The following is a 24539-nucleotide window of genomic DNA, read 5'->3' as shown; positions in this document are numbered from 1 at the left end:
TTTAAGTGGGAGGTTGTTGGGGGTAAAGGCGCCTCCGCCGTGCCGCCCCGTGTATTACTACACTGACAGTACCCGCCACTGCACACTGTAGGTGGCGGGCGCCCGTCACGTCACTTTATTCTTTATTCTTTTAGTGACAGTTTGAATAAAGGAAGGCCCGGTCACACATTGTGACTGTTGGAGTTCCCATTTCTTGTCTCTCTCTTTCTTGCTCTTGCTCTCCCGCCATAGCTCGCGTGCAAGCTTCGATCCTTCTCACCTTTCACATATCAACAAGAACAATATTTTTGTTTCATGCTACCAATGTAAGCTTAACCAATAGGTATCCTAGCTCCCTTGTATTTTTGTTTCATGCTACCAATGCTACTTACCCCTATGCGGTCTAGATCCGTGGCCTAAATCTCTGGTCCAGTTCTAATAATACAAGTACATGATCTGCAATTATCTAGTCCAGTTCTGATCATACAAGCACATGATGAGTATTGAAATCATACAAGTTCTTGATCATTCTAGTCCACTTCTAATCATACAAGTGCATGATGAACAACTAGCCATGAAATCACCAAATTTGCAGTGCACATAAAAACCCACTAGATTTGTAGTTGTTACTAAAATTAGCAACACATTGAATTATAAAACACAATTATCTTAAGATCCTCAGTGACCCAACTTCTTAAGATTATTCACAGATGCTTTTTATGCCACAAGAGAAGTGTCAAAGGAGAATGCCAAATCGAAATGAGATCTTAAGAATACATACGTGACAATATCCTCCAAAAAGTTCTAAAAAACATTGTGGAAATTGTCACACAGAACTACTTTAATTAACCCATAGAATTGGCTAGACTCCATGTCTTATTAGCATACAAAGAGCAATGAATCACTCACTTTTTTTGTTGTTAGTGATAGTCCCACCCATATACTTGCTTTGTGACTTTACAACAACATGCATACTAGGGTAGAAAAAGTTGATGATACAGTTATGGCCACAATTATATGACATGGATGTGGGTGGGGGAGGAGGAACATTACTTATGATTGTTTGTTCAGATAAATAAAAATGATTCTCCAATCTAGATCCCCGGCAATAAAGCCTTCCTTTAGTATCCATCTATTAATATGAGCACATGAACAACATGAAAGCCTAGCATGTGACTTGTAATGACAAATTTTCTTCAGAAGCTCACCCTTCCTTGTTTGTTTCAAAATTTCACAACATCGTCTCAAAAAATCTTAATTGCAATACTCAACTTCACTGTCTTATGATGCCACTTCCCCACTGAAATTCATCACATCATTGCCTCCTCTTTCATATGTAATCACTGTGGGATGAGTGCATTTGTTCTTGAGTGCCTTGACTTTCAAAGTAGTGGCTCCACAAAGGGCTATGAGAATAAGACACAACTAGCACTGAGATAATGCTCAATAGGGAAATCCCTTCTTTCATGGCATGCATTGCATCTTTTTCCCTTGATTGTGATGAAAAGTCTAAAGCATAACACCATCTGCTTGAATGGGGTCATTGAGCACAGTAAATTTGCATACATGTAGGAGCTACAATAGTCAAGGTCATCACATCTTGGGGTGACTTCACACTGATAGCTGAGCTAACCACTGAATGTCATCTAATCCCAGCCTACCCCCATGCTCTTAGCTACCTCTACACACTGAGCTGCCACTAATGCTGCATCAAATGCAGTTGGTATACTTGTCTTGCTTTGGGTATCCTCGCTTGAAGTCGTGGATGTGGTAGCGGCAATTGCAGCAATAGCCACAGCAACACCTGCAAAACAAACATGGCCGCATGCACCTATGCATTGTGTGTCTGAGTTACCTCCTTCCTTTCCTTCATGTCTTTCAACCATCTCTTCGTGGACATTCCTCACAATGGGATTCTCACACCATTGAAGCTGCGACAGAACTAAAGAACGAAAGGATGAAGCATTAGCAATATGCAAAACTGCCCACATGCCCATAATAATGCATCATCATGCTCGATGCCACTCCAAGTAGAAAAAGAAGTCTTCTAATCTTGATGGATACAACAAAACTTTGATGATCGGCTTCACAAGAGGACTTCAAAGCACAATAATGTAAAGCAATGTGCAAAATCTTTTTATGTGGAGTGGAAAGCTAGCTACACACAAGGACACAACAACATCCGGTGATGTAGGGAAGGCTAATCTGAAGAAGATTCTCCCATATCCAGAATAGAGTGCTAACACCCCAACTCAAAGATCCATGAGGAAAAGACGAGATAATAGGGGGGAGAAACATATCCAATTGATTAAAAAGACATACCCTATTGCTTTGAAGGCAATCGAGAGAACCAAGTTTTGGATGCACATTTTGCTACAGTAGAAGCCATGTCTGAACACATCACAACCACTACTTCTGTTAGAGCCAGTAAAGAGTATCGGAATTCGCACCACATTGCTGGCTAAGAAAAATGAGAGCATGCATGAAGTGCATATTGTATCATGAGATCATCGGCTTATCTTGGAGAAAAAGGAGGACTTCCTCCTGTAGCCCCTGATGCACCCATAAAGGGCAAAGGACCACTGCTATGTGAATTCAGTTTGGATGTAAATGGAGAGCTATTTCGCCCAGGTAATCCACCCCAACTCTTTCCTTCAACTGTAGAAGCCCATGTCCTTTGTGATCTGCATGCATATCTTTGGCCCTTGGCTATCACTCTACTAGCACTCTTATGGTAGTGAAATGGTGCCAGGAAGTCAATCTGTATGGGCTCCACAGTTTTCTATCAGGGGGTCAAAAAGTGCACACTAGTTTTGATAAAATATTATTTTTATATTTTTTATATTTTGAATATGGCCCAAAGTTTTTCTCCACCTAAACCAAGTAGCCCCTGCCCCCCCTCTCTCTCATTGTAGGGCCTAAGCTCGCTCTCTCTCTCTCTCTCTCTCTCTCCCCTTTGTAGGGCCTAGGTTCTCTCTCACTCTCTCTCCTATATTAAACTTTCATTATAATTATTTTTTTTTTAAAATTAATTTACAAAATTTTAGACATAGTTTTTCACACACCTTCAGAGGGAGATAGAAGAAGAAGAAGAAGAAGGAGAAGGATAACGATAAAAAAAAAGAAAAAGAAAGAGAAAGAGACGGAGGGAGGGGGAAAGAGAAAACTGGATAGTCATTTTTAAATTAAACCCTTTTTTTATATAGTTTTTGACTTTGAAACAAAAATAAGGGGAGAGAGAGAGAGAGAGAGAGAGAGAGAGAGAGAGAGAGAGAGAGAGAGAGAGAATTATAGAGAGAGGATATATAAATTTAAGAGAGAGAGAGAGAGAGAGAGAAAGAGAGAATTATAGAGAGGAAAGAGAGGGGAAAAGAAAGGGGGGGAGAGATAGAGCGAAGAAAAGAAAAGAGAGAGAGAGAGAAGAAGAAGAAGAAGAAGAGAGAGGAAATATAAAATTTAAAAGAAAGAGAAAAAAAATAATTTTAAAGAAAGAATGAAGAGAGAGAAAGAGGAAAGAGAAGGAAAAGAGAGAGGAGAGGGGGGAGAGAAGAAGAAGAAAGAGGAACAGAGGAAGAGAGATGGGGGAAAAGAGGAAAGAGAAAAGTCTTTTTTAAATTGAAATATTTTTTGAGAGGGGGAAAAGGAGAGAGAAGGAGAGAGAAGGAGAGAGGGGGAAGAGAGAGAGAGAATATAAAATTTAAAAGAGAGAGAAGAAAAAAAAGCAAAAATTAGGAGAAAGGAGAGGAGAAGAAAAGGGGGCAGAGAGAGAGAGAGAAAGAGAGAGAGGTAGTGAGTGAGAATAAAAGGAGATAGAGAGGGGATAAGAAGAGAGAGAATATAAACATAAAGAGAGAGAATTATATATAGGGAAAAGATAAAATTTACATACTTTAAGAGAGACTGAGGGGGGGAGAGAAAGTGAAAGAAGAGGAGGAGGAGGAGGAGAGACAAAGAGAGGGAACATGGAGAGAGCATTATAGAGAGGATTCCTTTTCCAAACCTCCCTTTTTCAATTAAAAACCCATCCCCTCCCCTCTCTTTCATGTCTCACACACAAATAATATTTCATTTTCTCTTCCCTCTCCCCTTTTTAATTAAAAGCCCTTGTCCCCCCTTCTCTCTCTCTCATTGTAGGGCCTAGTCTCTCTCTCTCTCTCTCTTTTCTAAATATAAAACCCCCTCCACTCTCTCTCACTTATAATCTCTCTCTTTCTTTTTCCCCCTCCTCTTTTTAATTAAATTCTTCCCCCTTCCCCCCCTCTCATGTATAGGCCCTAGAGACTCTTCTCTCTCTCTCTCTCTCTCTCTCTCTCTCTCTCTCTCTCATGTGTAATCTTTCCTTTTCTCTTCCCCCTCCCCTTTTTAATTAAAAGCCCCTGCCCCCCTCTTTCTCACTCTCATTATAGGGCCTAGGCTCTCTCTCTCTCTCTCTCTAAAATTAAAACCCCTTCACCTCTCTCTCACCTATAATCTCTCTTTCTTTTCCCCCTTCCCTTTTAAATTAAATTCTTCCCCTCTCCCCCCCCTCTCTCTCTCTCTCTCTCTCTCTCATGTGTAGGGCCTAGGTTCTCTCTCTTTCTCTCACTCTCTCACTTTCTCTCTCTCTATCTCAGATCAAACTTTCTTTTTAATTAAATATTTTTAAATTTTTAAAAGTTTTTAAGACAATTTTTCACATACTTTGAGAGGGAGATAGAAGAAGAAGGATAAGGAAAAGAAGAAGAAGAAGAGCAATGAGAAAGAGATAAAGAGAGGGGGGAAAGAGAAAACTGAATAGTCATTTTTAAATTAAACAATTTTTAATAGTTTTTGACTTAGAGAGAGAGATAGAGAGGAAATATATAATTTGAAAGAGAAAATAGGGGGAGAGAAAGGGAAAGAGAGAAAAGAGAGTGAGAGAAAAAAACTTAAAAGAGAAAGAGAGAGGAAAACAAAAATAAGGAGAGAGAGAGAGAGAGAGAGAGAGGGAACAAAAGACAAAGAAAATTATAGAGAGAGGATATATAAATTTGAGAGAGAGAGAGAGAGAGAGAGAGAGAGAGAGAGAGAGAAGGAAAAGAGAGGAAAGAGATGGGAGAAGAAAAGGAGGGAGAGATAGAGAGAAGAAAAGAAGAGAGAGAAAGAGAAGAAGAAGAAGAGAGAGGAAAGATCAAATTTAAAAGAAAGAGAAAATAAAAAAATTAAAGAATGAATGAAGAAAGAGAAAGAGGAGGTGAGAGAAGGAAAAGAGAAAGGAGAGGGGGGAGAGGGAAGAAAAAGAAGAAAGAGGAAAAGAGGAAGAGAGATGGGGTAAAAGAGAAAAGCAAAAAGCCTTTTTTAAATTGAAATATTTTTTGAGAGGGGGGAAGAGAGAGAGAGAGAGAGAGAGAGAGAGAGAGAGAGAGAGAGAGAGAGAAGATAATATTTAAAAGAGAGAATAAAAAATGTAAAAATTAGGAGAAAGGGGAGGAAAAGAAAAGGGGGTGGAGAGAGAGAGAGAGAAAGAGAGAGAGGTAGTGAGTGAGAATAAAAAGAGACAGAGAGAGGATAATAAGAGAGAGAACATAAACATAAAGAGAGAGAATTATATATAGGGAAAAGATAAAATTTATATACTTTAAGAGAGATTGAGGGGGAAGAGAAAGTGAAAGAAGAAGAGGAGGAGGAGAGATAGAGAGAGGGAACATGGAGAGAGAATTATAGAGAGAGGATCCCTTTTCCAAGCCTCCCTTTTTCAATTAAAACCCCTCCCCTCCCCTCTCTCTCATGTCTCACACACCTATAATCTTTCCTTTTCTCTTCCTCCTCCCCTTTTTAATTAAAAGCCCCTTCCCCCCTCCTCTCTCTTATTGCAGGGCCTAGGCTCACACACACACACACACACACACACACACACACACACACACATACACACGTGTAATCTTTCCTTTTCTCTTTCCCCTCCCCTTTTTAATTAAAAGCCCCTGCCCCCTCCTCTCTCTCATTGTAGGACCTAGGCTCTCTCTCTCTCTCTCTCTCTCTCTCTCTCTCTCTCTCTCTCTCTCTCTCAAATTAAAACCCCTTCCCCTCTCTCTCACTTCTAATCTATCTCTTTCTTTTCCCTTCCCTTTTTAATTAAATTCTTTCCCTCTCTCCCTCTCTCTCATGTGTAGGGCTAGGGTTCTCTCTCTCATATTAAACTTCCTCCTTGCCCTCTCTCTCTCTCTCATGTGTAGGGCCTAGGTTCTCTCTCTTTCTCTCTCACTCACTCACTTACTCTCTATCTCTCTTAGATCAAACTTTTTAATTAAATATTTTTAATTAAAATTTTTTAAATAGTTTTTCACACACTTTGAGAGGGAGATAGAAGAAAAAGAAGGAGAAGGATATATATAATTTGAAAGAGAGAAAATAGCGGGAGAGAAAAGGAAAGAGAGAAAAGAAAGCAAGAGAGTCTAGGCCCTCCAGAACCTCCAAAGGACTTCTCAAACCTAATCCCTTCTCCAAACCTCCCTTTCTTAATTAAGACCTTGAAGGGGGGTTTTAATTGAGAGAGAGAGAGAGAGAGAGAGAGAGAGAGAGAGAGAGAGAGAGAGAGAGAGAGAGAGAGAACAGGAGAGGAGAAAAAATAAACTAAAATAGAAGGCAGAGAAAGAGAGAGAGTGAGAAAATTAGACATAGGGAATTGGGGGGAGAGAAAGAGAGAGAGGGTAAAGAAAAAAATTAGAAACAAAGAGGAAAAAGAGGAGAGAGAAAGATGAGAAATGGATTGTTGAGCGAAGTTTGCTTGTTACTTTGAGGTGCTAGTCATAAATATCGACCCCGCTCGCAATTCGCTTCAACTTAGAACTTGTTCATTTTGGAAAATTCTTTCTTACTTTTTTGAAAGGAAGAAATAAATCTCGTTCAAAATTTTTAATATAGTTATATTTTTTTAATTTATGCATATAATATTGTCTCAGTAGGGGCTATATCCTTCTCAAATGATGATGAAAAGTATTTACTCCCTCTTCCTTAGATTTTTTTTCTCGAATCTTGATCGACCCTTATGCTAACACTTATGTTGTGTTTTGGAAAGAATGGATATGTTGACCACATTTGTTGGCTGTACCCCGTACCCTAACCCCACTACTTACTTTGGAATATTTGTGAACTTAATGAGGCAAGGTGCTTTAGTGGACTATTGGAAAGAGTTAAAATTTGAGTTAAATAGTATTATGGCTTAATAGCATCAAAACAATCCAAAAAACTTTCTTGATGTCACACACATAGCCTACTAGTAGGTACAAGTGTGGGTGTGTGAGTTCAATTCCCAACTTCCATGTAAAATGGATTGTCCTTATCTCAAAATATGGTCACACAACATCGAAACAATCCAACATTTTTTATTGAGGTTAGGGGTGTAGCCCACCTAGTAAATACAAGTGTGGGTGCGTGAGTTCAATTCCCAGCTTCCATGTAAAATGGACTATCCTAATCTCACAATATGGTCGCATTAAAAAAAAAAACCTATGTGGGACAATCAAGAAACATCATTTCAATCAAGACTTTGCAAAATCACCAACAAATTTGCGCGATTTTCAAAGGCACATGCAAGTGCAACATAGTACTAGCACCTTTCTATGCACATACTTCCACCTTCTCTTGCTCAAGTTGGTTAGGCTAGAGATATGGATGTGCTTGTTGAGCGACTCCTACCACAATGGGAGCACTCCCATTGACCAAAGATAGACATGCACCGTGGCTCCCCACCTCAAGACATTCCCAAGAGTTGCAACTATATGGAGTTAATGCATCACCATAGTGTGAATGCCAAGGTTTTACATGATGTTGGTGCAATCATGTATTCAACTTATGATTGTGACTAGCCTCCTACAAATCATGTTCCACTACTACAAGGCCTCTTAGGTTCACTACATTGTTAACAAGCCTTAATCCTTACTTTTGGAAGTGGAGGCTAAGACTTATCCCAATGCTTTTCCCAAGTCAATAGTCATATATGGTGGGAATACCATTTCTAGGAAGTTAGGTTTGAGCATCCTCTTTGTGAAAAAAACTTGATGGAAATACCCTTTTTGGGAGGCTAGACATACCTGCCCCGCCCTCTTTGGTGAGAATAGCTTGGGTGTTGAGTTAATCTAGTTTGGGCAATAATTGACAATGTTGTTGTAAAATCTTAGACACTGAAAACATCTATGATGACTTACTAATGGGTTGCCAAAAATGGCTTCTTAATGCTCATTTATTGCTTGTTTTGTATAAAAGCCACCGACAACCACTCTCTTTCGAGGGGGAGAGATATATAACTAGGAAAATACCCTAAAATTAAATTATTCCATTAAAAACTTCAATTCTCTCTCTCTCTCTCTCTCTCTCTCTCTCTCTCTCTCTCTCACTCACTCTCATATTCTCAATTTTGTATTAGTTTTTTGTAAAAAATTATTGTTGACTTGTATAGTACAAAAATAAGGTTTTTCGCATAATTGTTGTTGTACTATTGACATAAATGTTGTAAAGTATACAATATTCCTTGTAAGAAAAATTCAAAGTAACAAAATGGCCATTTCAACTAAGTTGATGGGGAGGTATAGTTTTAGGTAATACTTTTTTTTTTTGTTTTTGGTAGTCTTAACTACATTTTTAATTCTCTTTCAATATCCAAAACATGTACATGTTGTGGAAGACTCGATTAGTTGTGGTTGCACTATGGATGCAAAGCTTTTTAAAGAAGCATATTCTCCTCATAAAACAGGTGCTTTCTTTGTATGTAGTGCTAAAGAGCTCATTAAATGGCTCCTTACTAGCATACGGTTGGCCCTATTTAACCCTATTTTTCTAGCTTGTGCCTTTAGTTTCTAGATGTTTTTCTCTCAAAATGTCTTGATCAAGTGGATTAGTTGTGGCTAAAAGTATTTGATATGTGTCATGTGAACCACACAAAATTACTATTTCCTCTTATAAAAATAAGAAGTTTTAATATCCTCACAAGTTATGTTTCTCACACATGAAATGAAGAAAATAGTGCCCATCATTCTTTTCTTAGAAGGAAATTCTTCTTCCCTTGATGTGCATGTAATCAAACCCTATGATGGCCCCACAAATAAAAGCCCCAAATCACATATTGTAGTTTGTGGCTAAATATTGCCTAATGAAAATATTAACTTAAATGGTAAAAGTGAATGTCACTAGTAGGTCATTGTCTGATAAAGGTCACCTCCTGCAACCTTGAGTTGACATTCAACATGTGTAAGTATTTGTTCCAATATTCCCCAATTTTTGCAAGTCCTATTACACATACATCTCGAACCTTATTAAAAGAGTGATGCCAAATGCCTTTTAGGTGCTAAAGTGTTGGTTATTCGGCCAAATATCAACATGTTGTGATCAAGAAACGTGAAACAATGAAGGATTGACTTTTGGAAAAAGGAGCATCATTATATAGTCTATAATTTATATTAATAGGAGGTTTTGGAGGTATGTCATGTGCCAAACATCTAAAATCTCCAAGAAACTTCATTTTTAACTAATTTTTTAAATTAGTCATATAGATATAATGCTCTCTCTCTCTCTCTCTCTCTCTCTCTCTCTCTCTCTCTCTCTCTCTCTCTCTCTCTCTCTCTCTCTCTCTCTCTCTCTCTCTCTCTCTCATGAAGATATGCTAGGGTTTGCAAAACAAAACATTGAATGTATGAACACAACTAAAACACAATAACTCGAATAGTAATGCAATAAATGAGAACCCTAAATGTAAAACATAAAAACACAAACACAAACACAATAACTCAGATAGTAATGCAATAAATGAAAACCCTAAATGCAAAAAACAAAAACAAAAATACAAACAAAGAAGAAAGAGAACTTTGAAGTAAATGAAGTGATGCTATAGATGAATGAGAGAATGTATATAATGTTCAAGGGTAAAGTTGTCCAACAACCAATGGTTCTCATGGGACTGGACTGAGGGAGGTGTCATGTCTATCATCCACTAGATATGAATCTAAGTGTAGAAACCACTAATTAGGAGGTTATCGAACAAAAAGTGCTAAAAACATAAAAAGACATGATGTTGATGCCAAGAAAGGGTATGAATATCCTCTCAACCATAGATGTCGATGCCACAACAAGAAGAGGAACATGATGTCAATCTTTATGTGGTGCTAAGACTTTGAAGAATATCATGATGAATGTAGACCTAACACCCCTTAGTCGAAATGGTCAAAGGAGAACTAAGTGATCTTTCCATGCTAGTTGAGAAGCTCCACAATAGCACTCCACCATGCCAACGAAACTAATGGATGAAGAAATGAAGACTTGACCCTTCCTAACTAGAAGAGCAGGGAAAAGTTAGGCACCAACTCGGCCGGGGGGGGGGGGGGGGGGGGGGGTTTCAAGGGTACCATATAAAGGGACCATTTATAGACTGAATAGAAAATTGGTATGTTTTACTTTGGAGAAATTCATATAGAATGGTATTTTTAAGTAGGCCTTAGATGCACATGATATAGAGGGTTTACATATAGAGGGTTTACTTGTCATGAGAAGGAAACAAGCTAGGATTGTAGAAATGATGGTTAAATGATTTCAAAAACCTTAAGTAAAAGGAAAGAAAGACCGATGGGAAGAGAAGAAGGATGCCCAAGACCCGATCTCAAGAGAGAAGATACTATCTTCGTCTCCATGCTAATGGAGACAATACTCACCAAGGCAAGAACTAAAAAACAAACCTTCAACCCAGGTAAGACCTACAAGGTTAGTCCTAACTAAAATAGAAAACCTACATGAAAAGATCAATAAAGGAATCATCATACCATATGTTTTGTATTAAGATACTTAGATGTTGTGAGAGTGAGATGCAACAAAAGTAAATGAAAGAAGGAAGTGTGCAATAGAAGACTTGAAAATGTGCAGCTAAGCCTAAAGGAAACTCTTCTAAGGCTCATAAGGATGACCTAAGATGCCTAAGAAACTAGCCTAGGGGAATATAATGAAATCAATCAGAGATGACATGCGGCACTAACTAAGGGGGGAGATCCAAGATCCACTACATTGATGGCCAGCCATTGATGAACACGGATACCAAGGGTGGGAGAAACTATGTTACCTCACGAGATAAGATGCCTCTCAACATCCTTGGAGTGGCACTACCACTGTCGAAAAGGGCTAAGGTTGATTAGGAATAGGCATTGGATTCATCTTTGGTATGGGTAGAAGACCCTTAGCTAGGGATGGGGTGATTTTGTGTGTGGGTTTAAGACCCTTGGCCTTTGAGTGACAATTGTCATCTACATGATCGGGTTTTTGGCAAAATGTACAAAACCTATTCTTGTTAAGCAAGAAGTGCTAGGAGGATCTTAGTGAGGGTGTAAGAGTAATGCTCCCTCTTTCCTTCAAAGAAGGAGACTAACCATCAACATCAAAATGTAGTCCATGTTAAGGGTGAATGAGGGAAGGCAAAATGGATCTAAATGTGGAGGTGATTCCTTTCCACTCCTTGTTTCCAAATAAGGAGGTGACTCATTAGTATAAGATGGGGATTCATGCATTTGAACAATTGAGGAGGGTGGTACAATGTGCAAGAGAGGGATCCCCACACAAAAAGACTAAAGGACAAAGAGTAACACACTTGGAGTGTGTGTAGGACGTAGTATTAAAGGGTGGCATTTGAGCTAATGGTATACTAGGGTGCATAATGGTATACTTTTGAGTGACTCTAGTGATGGCCTAAAACCTTGATGTGCATCAAAGACAATGTATGTTAAAATGGGGTAACCTATCGTAGGTCTAAAGTAAGGGTTTAGATTGAAAGAAGAGGAATCTAAATGTGAAATGGAAGTGAGAGGGAAGGATGGGTAATGTGAAGGTGAATGGGAAGCATCAGAATCATACTCAAATGAAAGAAAGGATGAATAAAGCCTTATGGAACATCTCTTAACATAGAGTTTTCTTCAAAATCATATTGGAACCAATCTAGGTCTCCCTGGTGGCTTATAGTAATAGAAGGAGTAATATAGAAAAAATTAGACTCACACAACAATGGATTGTACGAACCTGCCCCCAATGGGCTTGATTGTGAAGAGTTTGAACTTTTGGATGTGTCCTCAATGGATAGTCTTTCCTCAACTAAGAGGTGATTAGTCTTATTAGAAGAATAATACAACTTAGATGCATGTTACAAAGGAGTATAAGATGAAGAAGAGTTGGGTCTTGATGAGTGATCCCTACAATAAAGGTTAGGAAAAGGAGCATTGTCCTCCAAAGCAAGACTATAATGCCTTCTCACAACCTCCATTGAAGGAGTAGCTAGAGAAAGCATTAGAGGATCCGAAGATGGAATGTGAGCCATCGTGAATCAATTAGGTATCATTCATGTATCTCACACAAAACCAAGCTCTCGATGACAGCCATCGAATACTCTTTAAAAGAGTGCCAGCTCTGATACCATGTGAAGATATGTTAGGGTTTTCATAGAGAAAACATAGAATGTACGAACACCATTGAAACACAATAACTCAAATATTAACATAGTAAATGGAAACACAAAGTGCATAATACAAAAATGCAAATGAAAAACACAAAAGTGCAAATACAAACTGAGAAGAAAGAGAACTCTAAAGTGAATGAACCAATGCTATACATGAATGGGAGAATCTAAAAAATGCTCAAGGGTAGAGTTGTCCAACAATTGGTGGCTCTCATGGGAGCAGGATGATGAGGCGTCGATTTGTGTCATCCACTAGAGATAGATCTTGAGTGTACTAACCATGAACTGAAGCAGAGTTTGATGAAGAAAAGTGCTAAAAACAAAGAAAATGACTTGATGTAGATGCAAACACGAATGAAGCCAATGCGAGAAATGGAAGGGCAATAGACTAGAAACCAAAACACAATAGTTTTTAGGGCTACAACTAGTAAACACAGCAATGTACCTACTTGAAGATGATGACAATTGATCATTGGCAATAGTGGGAGGTTGGGCAACAACTGTAGACCATGTAGCAACATTTGTTGGGGGTTGGATAGCTAGTGGAAGAGAGCTCATCTCCAAAAATTGCAAGATGAGGATGGATTGAATGGGGGCGAGCCTATCTATTTATAGATACACAAGGATTCTCCCAAATTTTTGTTTTGCTTATGGAATAGAAACTCTCTATGATTGTGTATCATTTAATGAAACTATTGGTAATTTACATGTTTTGGGGCTATTTTGAAGAGATAATTAGTTTGTGATGCATTTGTAGTTCTCTCTCTCTCTCTCTCTCTCTCTCTCTCTCTCTCTCTCTCTCTCTCTCTCTCTCTCTCTCTCTCTCTCTCTCTCTCTCTCTCTCTCTCTGAGCCCAACCACGAGGGATGAAAGTAGTAGCCTAGTTGGTTATCCTCTACATTATTCATGCAAATAGTGATGATTGTGGAATAATTTAGCTTTGGTTTGTATACTCGACACTTCCTCTAATCATATGAGTTTATCGGCTTTGGGTGCACGCTTCGTTATGTACTTGAGCCTCACTATTCATATGCATTGAGTTAGTTGAAGATTGGTGGATCTTTGTTGCTTCTAGAGACCTCATATGCATACTTGGCTTATATACACATAACTCTTTTGTTTGGGATTGCATCTATGTCTTTGACATCTTTGGATCTCTGATAGTATTTAGTAGCTTGGTGGTCTATGCATGTCTTGCATACTAGTTGCATTACATATCCCAATTGCTAATCGGATATTCTTGGTAGTGGGATATTTTTCTTTTTCTCATTTGCCTATAATTGTACATTCATTTACTGCAATTTTATGACAACCATGCCGAAATTTTAGATTTGAGTAGTTTTTTAAAGAGCAGACTCTTGTATTTAACACGTTATTGCTTCCTACTTGTGGACAATAATGTATTGGCTCAGTATTCCTCTTGTTGTATGCATTTTGACTCAGTTTTGGGGCTACATTATTGTTATTACAATAGTCCATGTTTTCTTTGGTTGGCAGATATAATGGTAGGTTTTTCAAATGCATAAAAAAATAGTGCTATCTTTAACACAAAGAAGTTGGATGGCAATAACTTCTAGTATTGGAAGACTCATATTTGAAAGGTATTGGTGAAAAAGAAGTAGGTTAAGCCATTGAAAACCAAGGGACTAAAGCCAAAAAATTAGGATAGAGAGGATTGGGATGAGCTATGCAAGTCCACCATTATATTATCTTTGTCTAAGCATGTGCATTTCAATGTTATTGTGATTGAAGGTGGTGCTTATGATTTATGATTTTTTATGCATATCTTTGTCTAAGCATGTGTATTTCAATGTTATTGTGATTGAAGGTGGTGCTTATGATTTATGTTTTTTTATGCATATGTTCTACAGATGGTATTATATGGAGTGCGTGTGGGGGGGAAGCATCTCCTCATCTACATGGAATGACATTGAGAAGCTACAAAAAGCTTTTATTCGTAGACATTTGGGCATCAAAAGCACCACACCATATGTACTTATGCTTTTGGAAAATGGTCATCGGCCAATTGAGGTACATGCTATAATCTGAGCACTGAGATATGCCACCCCAAGTACGTCAAATGGATAATAGTAGGCTCTCCAAATGGGCATGGGATGCTAGCACACACCTACAGAAAACATGGAAAAGGAAAGTGCTTTTGACATGATGGATGTTGGATATGCGAAAATGGTTTAAAGGGTGGGGAGTGGATAGATATCTAGATATGGCATCTGAAGATATATGCATGGGCACATTTCAATCAGACCTCTTACAAGTGTATCAAGCAAAACATCAAAGCAAGGGAGCAAATGGCAAACTTGCTTATTATAGTATGCATATCTACTCTTCATGTTGGGAATCCTACATGTAGGCAGAGGCACACACGCAGCCATACATAGACAACCTACTCTCATCGGTATTTAGACAGAGTATTGCACGACTTTGAACTCGATCACACACTTTATTGATCGAGACAGGTGCATGGAGTGGACAGGCAAGAGAGACGAGGTTATGCAAGCCGTATGGACTACAAAGTGTAGAATCAGAGGAGTACATGATTATGACATGCCCAGCATATGCACACATACGGACTGACTTTGATATCCCTTTATAGGGGCCACTTCACCACTTTCTGACCACTACTCCTATATCGAATTTAGGGGCTCTCATCACCCACATGTTACACTTTCGGGAGAACCACGCTGCATAGATCCTCTTTCACCGTAGCTACCCTTTCCTACCATATGGGAGGAGAATCCGTGGACAATAATAAACTACTCTACTCTACTCTACTCTACTCTCTCATATCTTACACCCTCACACACACACACACACACACACACACACTCTCTCTCTCTCTCTCTCTCTCTCTCTCTCTCTCTCTCTTACAAGTTGTGTGTATATATATATATATATATCTCACTCTCTCTTTCTCTCATATATGACACCTGTGCTGCCCACATCAGGTCTCTCTTTGTCACTCTCATTTATGAAATGCATATCTCTACATATATAGATTGCTTGGGAAATTGAACCATTGTCAAGTGCTACACTAAATGTGGGATAGAAGTTTGCATATACGTGGCCTCTCTCTTTACCAAACCTATTATGCACTATCCAAACAGTGAGTTCTTGATGTTGAAGGAGGAAGATATTTGTAATGGCAATGATAAATGTGTTCTTGCTATCACCCATGCAAATGGCCAAATACAAAGCACACAAATCCATTGCAACAGTGACCATGAGGCGAGCCACGTATATGTTCTAGACATTGTGGCCTTACAAGACTATCTTATCGAACAAGGAAGTGGCCTACGTCACAACCTTCCCTTATAATAGACCTCATCTAGAGCCCTTGCAGCATTGGGAAAACAACAATCACTCTGGAAACCTCATCCCCCCTCCCCCCCACCCCCACCCTTCAAACATAGCAAAAAACAAGACCATCCCAATCAGACTTGATGTGGAAGAGGAGGTAGTGTCCAAATAGAAATTGCGATGGCCACTCAATTTTTGAATCACTAAAGCATGTGGCATGGATAGTTGCAAGACTCTTTGTTTGCAGGGTCTTTAAAAGCATTGTGGGGCAGCATATCCTACCTTTTGTATCCTATTATGAGTAAATACTACATGTAAACTTCCAAGTCATGCCATGTAGGGAAGCTTAGTACCAACATATTGGTATTGGAATGTCGATTGATGGTCTCAGAAGCCTTGGATGCTTCTATTGCAAGCATCCCCAAACCCCCCCCCCCCCCCCCCAGTGGGAGTGTCTAGTTTATTATGTAATGTCAATACTGCTCATCCAAATCAGGACACATATAATCCTACAGTGCAAAGAGGTAGTTGTAGAGAAAATGTAAAAGAGGTTTAAAAAACCATAGAGAAAATGGTAAGAGACTTTACTGTATCCAGGTCTTGACAATTATAAATGATTGTCACTAAAAGACTACTAACAAGTGCCCTAGTTCATGAGTAAGGAGTTTTCATGTGACATTGAACACTCAACAATGCTAAAGAAACTCCAACCACTCATTTAGAGGAATAGGTAACATATTATTCAATTCAAGGAATAAAGTTGTACCGTAAAATAGCATTAAAAATCCTAGTATATGATGTTCAGTATTCCATGTATGTAGGTTCAAACATATAATCTATGTAGAACATGCATAGAGAGATTAGGGGATGGAATATCTTTTTTTGAACTTAAAGAAATGTTGTGCATACAAACTCTTCCATGGTAGTGTATTTTCTAGGCAAGTCATTGAGAATAATAGCATGTACTTTATATTAAAATATCAACAATAGGGCAACATCAAGGGTTTGACTTGGTGAATCGTATGCAAAGGAATGGCACCAGGGACCTATGCAATAGTTGGATATGTTTTGACCATGTGTGTTGTATTAATGAGTGGACCCCCATAATAGCACATGCATATCACCCAAGGTAAATTCTCTTACCCTAGTTTACCATCACAACATGAATGTAACGAACATAGTGCTCCTCAAACTACAACTACTACCTTTGGGTTTTTGTAGTGTATAAGAGTTGATGACCATGGAAATATATGAGATGAAGGAAGAGGATACAAATGCACAAGTCTTATTCTAGTCAAAGTTGAATGAAGTGATGGAGAAGTGTGGCCACCCAAGTGCTAATTTTTGAGGGTTCATAGCAAACGAGGCAAGCGCCGATTCGGCAATCCGCATAGTATTCAATGGTGATCCAAACAACATAATGAAAGGAAGGGAGAGATCTTGCTTCTTTCATTGGGAATAGAGTCTCCAAATACACACATCACAATATGTGCACAAGAGTTTCCAAGAGGACCATAAGCATTTGTGCCACATATGGAGGTGTGCACCCACAGAAGATGATGCAATTGTGCAATACCGATTCATTTAGGCCTAGTGGGTCTCAAGCAAAGTTACAGATTGCAATATTTTGGAAATGGATTATTGGCTTAGTTGATGGCATATTTGATATCCACGTTAAAGGGGACACTTTGCCTATGTAAGACTATTTGTAAGAGTAGGTAGTGTGATATGTACTCTAAGTATTTTCTCACACTCCATACACTTTCATGCTGGTATTTGTGCAAGTGGTAGAGGACATTGCTAATATGCCACAAATCTAGTAGAGACAATGCACACAAGTTAGTTGGTTGGTTAGAGATTCAAAGGGACTATCAACTTGTACGATGTAATGATTTGTCCAGTGCTCTACTATAGAGCCCAAAATAGCATGCATTCATGGGTAGAAAGTTTCATGGTACTAGACCTAGTGTTGAGAAGCATTTGAGTTGATTACAACAAGGGATTAGCCCCACACCTAAAGCGGTAGCAAGGATGGTGGAAGATGTGGCAAATGGAACTAAAATGCAACAACAACTTGATTTTCACATGCCTGAGTATATGATGCATACCTAAAAGAAAGGCCACAAGAAAACTAAACTTCGAGGGTCCTTCGCCTTCCAACTAATCAAGGGTAGTGTCTCCAAATTCTTTGGAGAAAATGGTGGTGGAGGCAGTCCTTCACGACACTGTTTGGCCTATAAGAAGAATTCTAACTCACAACTGTGTGCAATATGAAGATTGGTTGAGAGCTAGACAAGGAGAATGCAAGAAACCAATTAGAAACATGACACATGGGGTGCTTGTACATTTGTTTTGGGGTATCATGGAGTGGCCCAAAATTCCACAAGTATAACCAATGTCATGAGGCACAAGTTTGATTGTAGAAGATATCCACATGTGGGAGAGTGGTAAATCATAGATTTGGTATTGGCTCTAAATGAAACTTTGAAGGGCCACATAGTGATGAAGCCCTTACATCATGAGATTTTCAAACCAGAGACACCCAACTCAAGTGTCTTTCAAGAGTGTTACAATGTGTACACTGCAAAAAACCCAACATGTAATTGCCAGGATTTCATAGATTGTGTAGTAGAAGTGAAAGCATATTTGTCATGCAAGCACTTGTACTATGAGTATCTTCAAGTGATTGGAATGGATACAAATGTAAACATGTTTATACACCAACCCATGCTTTTATGAAAGAGAACTTGCATCTCGTATTTGGAAGCAAAATAACTTTTCCTATAGTTCCCATAGTGCAACCAATTGTAACGTGCCTACCTGAGCTTTCCTTGGTGGTACGTTCTTAGTAGCCCATCAAGAGATGTCCTAGAAAGTGTTGTCTGAGATTTTGATGAAAACCCTCAAAGTTTACTAACTAGGCTCGCTTGAGTCCACCCTGCAGTGGAAGTTTTGGCCGTTCCCACAAGCATCAACCTGAGTCTTTTTGGTCAAGTCAACTACTAACGGTGGACTAGTGTCAGTGATTTGAGATTCCATCCCTTATAGAAATTGTTGACTAAAATAGGCTTACATTGCGCTAAGTTCAAAGAGAACGGGAAACAAAGGAAAATGTGGCACTTTGATCCCTTTTGCCCATGGTTCTAAAGTAATGCAAGTTAGGCTTTTTGATCTCTCCTAGTCCAAAAAAATTGTGATTTTAATTCCTTCTTAGGAAAGCTCTCGGCTTACCGAGACCACCCAACCATAGGTCTGGATCCGTTGGGGGTCCATCCTCCTGCTTTCCTTGAGTGAGTATTTTTAATTACCTAATTACCTACCACCTTAGGTTTAACATATAAAAATAACTTCTTTGAATTATCTCCTGATACAAATTCCTTACACGCCTTTAATTCACAACACAAAAACAGAGTAAAGCAATCCCTTATCAATAGGTTCCTTTAAGAAAAATACTTTTTACAATGTTTTTTGTTCTAACTAGAATGATGTCAATCCAAACATATTCTTCTTTCCACCAAAGCCCCTTGGTATCCTCACCTCCTCCTACCAACTAGAGTTCCCTATGACAAGACCTTTCACGTCATGGTTGGTCTATACTCAATAATGGGAAACAAAAAAAAACCCTTGGAATAGGTTTTATTCATGCTAGCCTTGGGGAGGTCTAGCGCCATCAAGAACACTACCTCAATCGGCGTTATGTGCTCACCGGAATACTACCTCAATTGGCGATTTGTACTCAGTCATCCATCTCTTAGCCTGATGATTTTATGAAAGATTAGTACCTAGCTTGCAATCACAAACATCTTAATTCTAATGCATGATAATTTAAAAAAAATTATTTCCAAGGCGAATATTTTTTTCCAAAAATAATAACATCAAGGCAAAAAACTTAGCATAAGTGGAAATACCTTCCAATGGTCTTCTCGGATTTCCCCTTCCTCGAGAACTAGTTGGGACTAAACAACAATTCTATTCTTGAGAATAACTCCCTTGGAGTTTCGTGGGTCCTTGCTCGCGATAAAAAATATCTTGATTGGTTTAATTACGAAAAGTATTCTTCAACAATTCCATCTGAAGGTCTTTTATTTACCGAGGATTTGCGTCCGTGATTATCCATTAGAGGTTTCGTCAAATAAATCAAAACTATTAAGTCTATTAAGAACATAATACCTTCCTTGTACTCTCTTTGCTACATCTTGTACAAACCCAAGTTACCCCTTAGAATTCCCTTCTCCCCATGGTTCTAAAGTGATGCAAGTCAGGCTTTTTTATCTCTACTGGTCCAAACAAAATGTGTTTTTTATTCCTTCCTAGAAAAGCTCTTGGCTTACCAAGACCACCCAACCTGTGAGGTGCCCGCCAATCTTAATCCAAGGCGCATCTTTTAGTAGTCCATTAGTAGGTCCAAATGACACCACCTGGTGCTCCCTTGGAGGATCACAAGGTTCATCACTTAGGCCCTACTGAGTCTACATCGCAACGGAAGAGTTTCGACCGAATCCATAGGATCGACCTAAATTTTTGGTTCCTAAAATCAAACATATCTCCTAACAACTAGCTAGCGTCAGTAATTTTGAGTTTCCACTTCCTACAAGATTACTCGAATTGCAATGGACTTGCCATTGCACTTGGTTCAAAGAGAATGGGAGATGGAGGGGAGTGCAGTACGTTGTCGTGCCGCTATGCACACACTGTGTGAACAACTCTAAAGTGTGGATTTCTTATTGATCTAGGGAGCGAATGCCATATTAATCATTAATGATAGTGTTTGTAGTGTGGATGGTCCAAAACTACTAGGTTTTTGGACAAGTTTAGTCAAATTTTGATATTTTAGATATTATCTCTTGTAAAAATCTAAAAACTATAGACAACTTCTAGAATAGGATGACATGTAAAAGAAAGCATGTAGCTTTCAGCCATTTTGAGAGGATTTTATGCAAAAATAAGGATTTGCAAAATCGTGCGACGCGCGATCGCAGTTTTCAGGCAATGAATAGCACTCCAAACTAGAAGAAGAAGAAGGAATGATTTGCGAGTATTTTGGCCAATTATGCTAGTCTTTTACCTCCCTTTCAGAGCCAATGGAAGGACCAGATTGGCTGTCTGAGCAGCATAGAGGAAGGTATTGTTTTATGCATGTTTTGTCTACAAGAGACTTATCTTCTCATAATGTAGAAATAAATTGAGAGGCTTCACCTCTGTGAGTATTCTTCTACATATTCTATTTCTTTAAGCCCCTTCTCTTCCATCTACTCCTCTCCCTGAATGTACCTTCACTCTACTGTCTCTTATCCCTGCGGTAAACTTTCAACCCCAAACACTCCAACAATGGTGAACCCAATGTGAAAGTCAGTAACGGGTGTGTAAAGATGGGAGATTCTACAGGTTCAAGTAGTGGTGATGCTTTACAATAGACGATTGCTTTTTTGTAGCAACAACAACAGTAATAGTTGTTACAACAACAGATGTAAACTTGGCAGGAAGTAGAAAGAATTGATTCCTTAGCTATAAATGCATTGCAAGCAGTGGGACAAGATTTGAAGCAGTTTAAAGGTTAAAATGTTTCTACCTTCATTTGGTTGTATGAAGAAAAGATGTTGTTTCATAGGGTACCACAGTATACATGGAGTCAGTATTTCTCCCGTTTGGCTATACATGCATTGCACAATTAGATTGATGAGTTACATAGAAGAGATACTGATTGGGTAGCTTTTAAGAAAACTTTGAGAGAAGAGTTTTTCTTGGAAGATGTAGGATTGGTAGGATTGAAAAGCCCAATAAAGGGTTGGCTACTACAGCTTTGCTCCGTGAATTTGAAAGTCAGTATGCGTAGTTGGATGCTGATGAGAAGAAATCATTGGAGAGTTAGAAAATTGATTTGTTTTTGAAGGCTGCAGATCCTATCTCACAGGAGAAGCTAATTGATCGTTTAGAAGATGCCTCTTTTGAAACGGGATTGAAATCAGATTGGGCTAATGTAACTGAGGCAGTGCATATATTGGTAAAGTGAGAGTAGATGAAATTAATATGGGGTATAGGGACCGCACCTTTCAGTTTTTTGAAGGGGGTTGAAATTGTAGCTAAGGCGCCTGTAGCTATGGCGGAACAACCGGCTATACCTGTTGATCTAGCTCTTAAAGGTGACATTGTGGATGAATTAATCAAAGGCATGCATGATTTGAGGCTGAATTTGATAAAAATCTATGCAAAGACCAAAAAATTGGATGTCAAGGTAGAAGAGAAGGCTTGGGCAACAGTCCAAAGGCTGTATAGAGAAGGATACAAGTGGAGATGCATTTGATGTGACAATTTACAGCATGAAAAGCGAGACTATATAGCTTACCATGAAGCAAAAGCAAAAAGGTTAGTCTTTTGGAAAGGTGGAAAAATACATGCAACTGAAACTGGTCTTCTAATAGAGCCAAATTTTGGAAATGGTGGCATGTAGAAGAGGTTGAAAGATATGGCTGCAAGGATAACATTTGTTGCATAGATGCAGCCACATATGGGTTGAGAATTGAAAGGACTGATGAAGCTCGTAAAGAAGGCATGGCTGAAGCAAAATCTCGCATTTGGATGTAAGCATTAGATTGCATGGAAAAGGGAAAAACAACAAAGTCTGAATTGGCTAATGCAAGTCAGAGTATACAAGGGAGAATAGGATGGAGTGCACCAGTGGATTCATTTTTAGCCTATGCTTATTTGGCTGAGGTTCGTAATCAAGAAGCTCTTGTGGAAGAAAAGAGAAGAAGAGATGATGACACTATTGGTCCTTCCTCTTCAGGCCCATCTAAATGCATAGCACGAAGTAAAATGGAGTAGTAGAGAAAGAGGCTGAAAAAGCCATACCTGAGCATGTTATGGAGGATGCATCTCAAGAGAAGAAACAAGAAGGGCTTTTTCATGGAATTGAGGAGGAAGGAAATTCTGCAAAAACTTCTTTTTGAAACTCTCCCAGGTAGTGGGACAATCAATGCTCTTGCGAACCACAGTCCACCAAAGAGATGCTCGATCGACTAAATGATTAGTGACACATCTAATTTTGTCTTTTTCAGCATATGTCTCTTCATGAAAGTAATCATCAAACTGACTGATAAATGCAAGTACAGTCTTTCCATCTCGAGTTCCATTGAAAGTACGAAATTTGAAGTCTCTTTTACTTATCTTTGTTTCTTTGCGGATGGATTGAGCTTCGTGTGTCGCGTCGATGGTTCGTCGGATAAGATCTTCGGGTTGCGGTTCATCTTTGTCTGTGGTAGTTCGTTGTAAATTGGCCAATTAACTTTCAAAGCTTGTCGGGCTCTTCGTCCTTCATCAAGCTGCATCATAATCAAATCCAATTTTTGTTCCATCGTAGGTTCAAGAAGATCACCTTCAGCCATTAAATCGTCCATATTTTGTTCCTCATCCTGTAAAAATCCAAAAGACCTCACACTCTCGAAATCTGATTAGCGGGATGAGCGTAGCTCAAAGTCGGGTATACAAGGCTTATAAATTTTTGTTTGGCTTATACGGTCTTTGTCTTTTGCGGTTGCGGGATTTGTAGTATTCGTAGAAACTGTGTATGACCTTCTGCGTGTGCTGAAACTAGTTCAGCAAGTCTGCATATGTGAACAGAGTCTTCCAGGGAATAATTTTGTAATTCTGTGCTTCTGCGCAGGAACAACCTTTATGGGAGTAATTGAGATAAGTCGGTTTTGACTTCTGGGTACTTGCAGGACTTGTAGAGTAAAACAACTTGCAGAACTTGGTAGACTAGGAAGGTTTATGACTTGTAGCTTAGGTGACTAAGCTTATGAGCTACCTGTCGTCGAATTTTAAGGGGGGTCCATTTTTTCCACCGAATTTGACGCTGAGATGCTGCTGCTGCCGCCACCGATGATCAATTTGAATAAACTAAGCTTTTTAAAGCTTAGTTCTAAGCTTTAACTTTAAGCTTGTGATTTAAGCTATGGAGGCTTACTGTATTGTGTAAGAAAAAACGACTTGTAGAAGGAGATGTTGACGTGCTCCTCCACCTTCTCAGACCGATCCTTCGTGATCAGAGGCTGTAGACAAAGGTTCTTGACCTCCAGGAATCCACCCATATCGACCGTTCACGATGAAACTGACTGTAGAGCTCGATTGTTCCAGGAGCTCCGCCTTCGCACAAGATGGGTAGCGATTGGAAGCTCTCGATCTCAGCTTCGCTTTGATACCACTGGTGCATAGACCGGATGCCGTAAGTGCGCGTAGTGAGCGTCAGAAGGTCCCCAAGAACAAAAGAACTCTACTTTTTGCACAAAAATCAATGTAGAAAGCATGCACGACATGAACAAGAGACCTAATTGGGTGCAATCTCCCCCCATGAATTGTGTGAGCGCTCCACAAAGCATGTATTTTATGTATTAATCATCTTCAAGCTCAAATAATAGCCCAAATTACAAAATAGCACGCTTTTGGCTTTTGAGTTTGCTTTAGTGCCATAAAGCTAATGGGCGCCCAAGAAGTCAGGCATACCCAATACAATGTCCAAATACAAATATCTAAATCGTGCATCCATGCGCATACAAAAATAATAAGTAAATATCCAATGCCTTGATAAATAGGCGCGACAAAATATAGGCACCATGCCTAAGGTATGCGCCCATCAAAATATAGATAATAACTCAAATACACGCTATCCTCCAATGCTTTCCACCGCCACTGCTGCTATCTCTACACATCAACTGAAGCATTTACAATCGTTAGTAAAATAATACAATTAAACCGACAAAAGTGAATACCTAGCAATCTTTAGCTATATAAATAAATCAATTGGTCA

General features: G+C 39.0%; 1 pseudogene; it reads right to left on the bottom strand.

Moving 5' to 3' along the window:
* Positions 1-880: 880 nt before the first annotated feature.
* Positions 881-23823, bottom strand: LOC148031516 (VAN3-binding protein-like; annotated as a pseudogene).
* Positions 23824-24539: the final 716 nt, after the last annotated feature.

Source organism: Lygodium microphyllum, chromosome 9 (genome assembly GCF_053477565.2).
Source record: "Lygodium microphyllum isolate KBCC chromosome 9, Lygodium_microphyllum_v1.1.10, whole genome shotgun sequence".
NCBI classification, from domain to species: domain Eukaryota; kingdom Viridiplantae; phylum Streptophyta; class Polypodiopsida; order Schizaeales; family Lygodiaceae; genus Lygodium; species Lygodium microphyllum.
The sequence above is the reverse complement of the archived record's forward strand: the minus strand, read 5'-3'. Positions and strand labels throughout refer to the sequence as shown.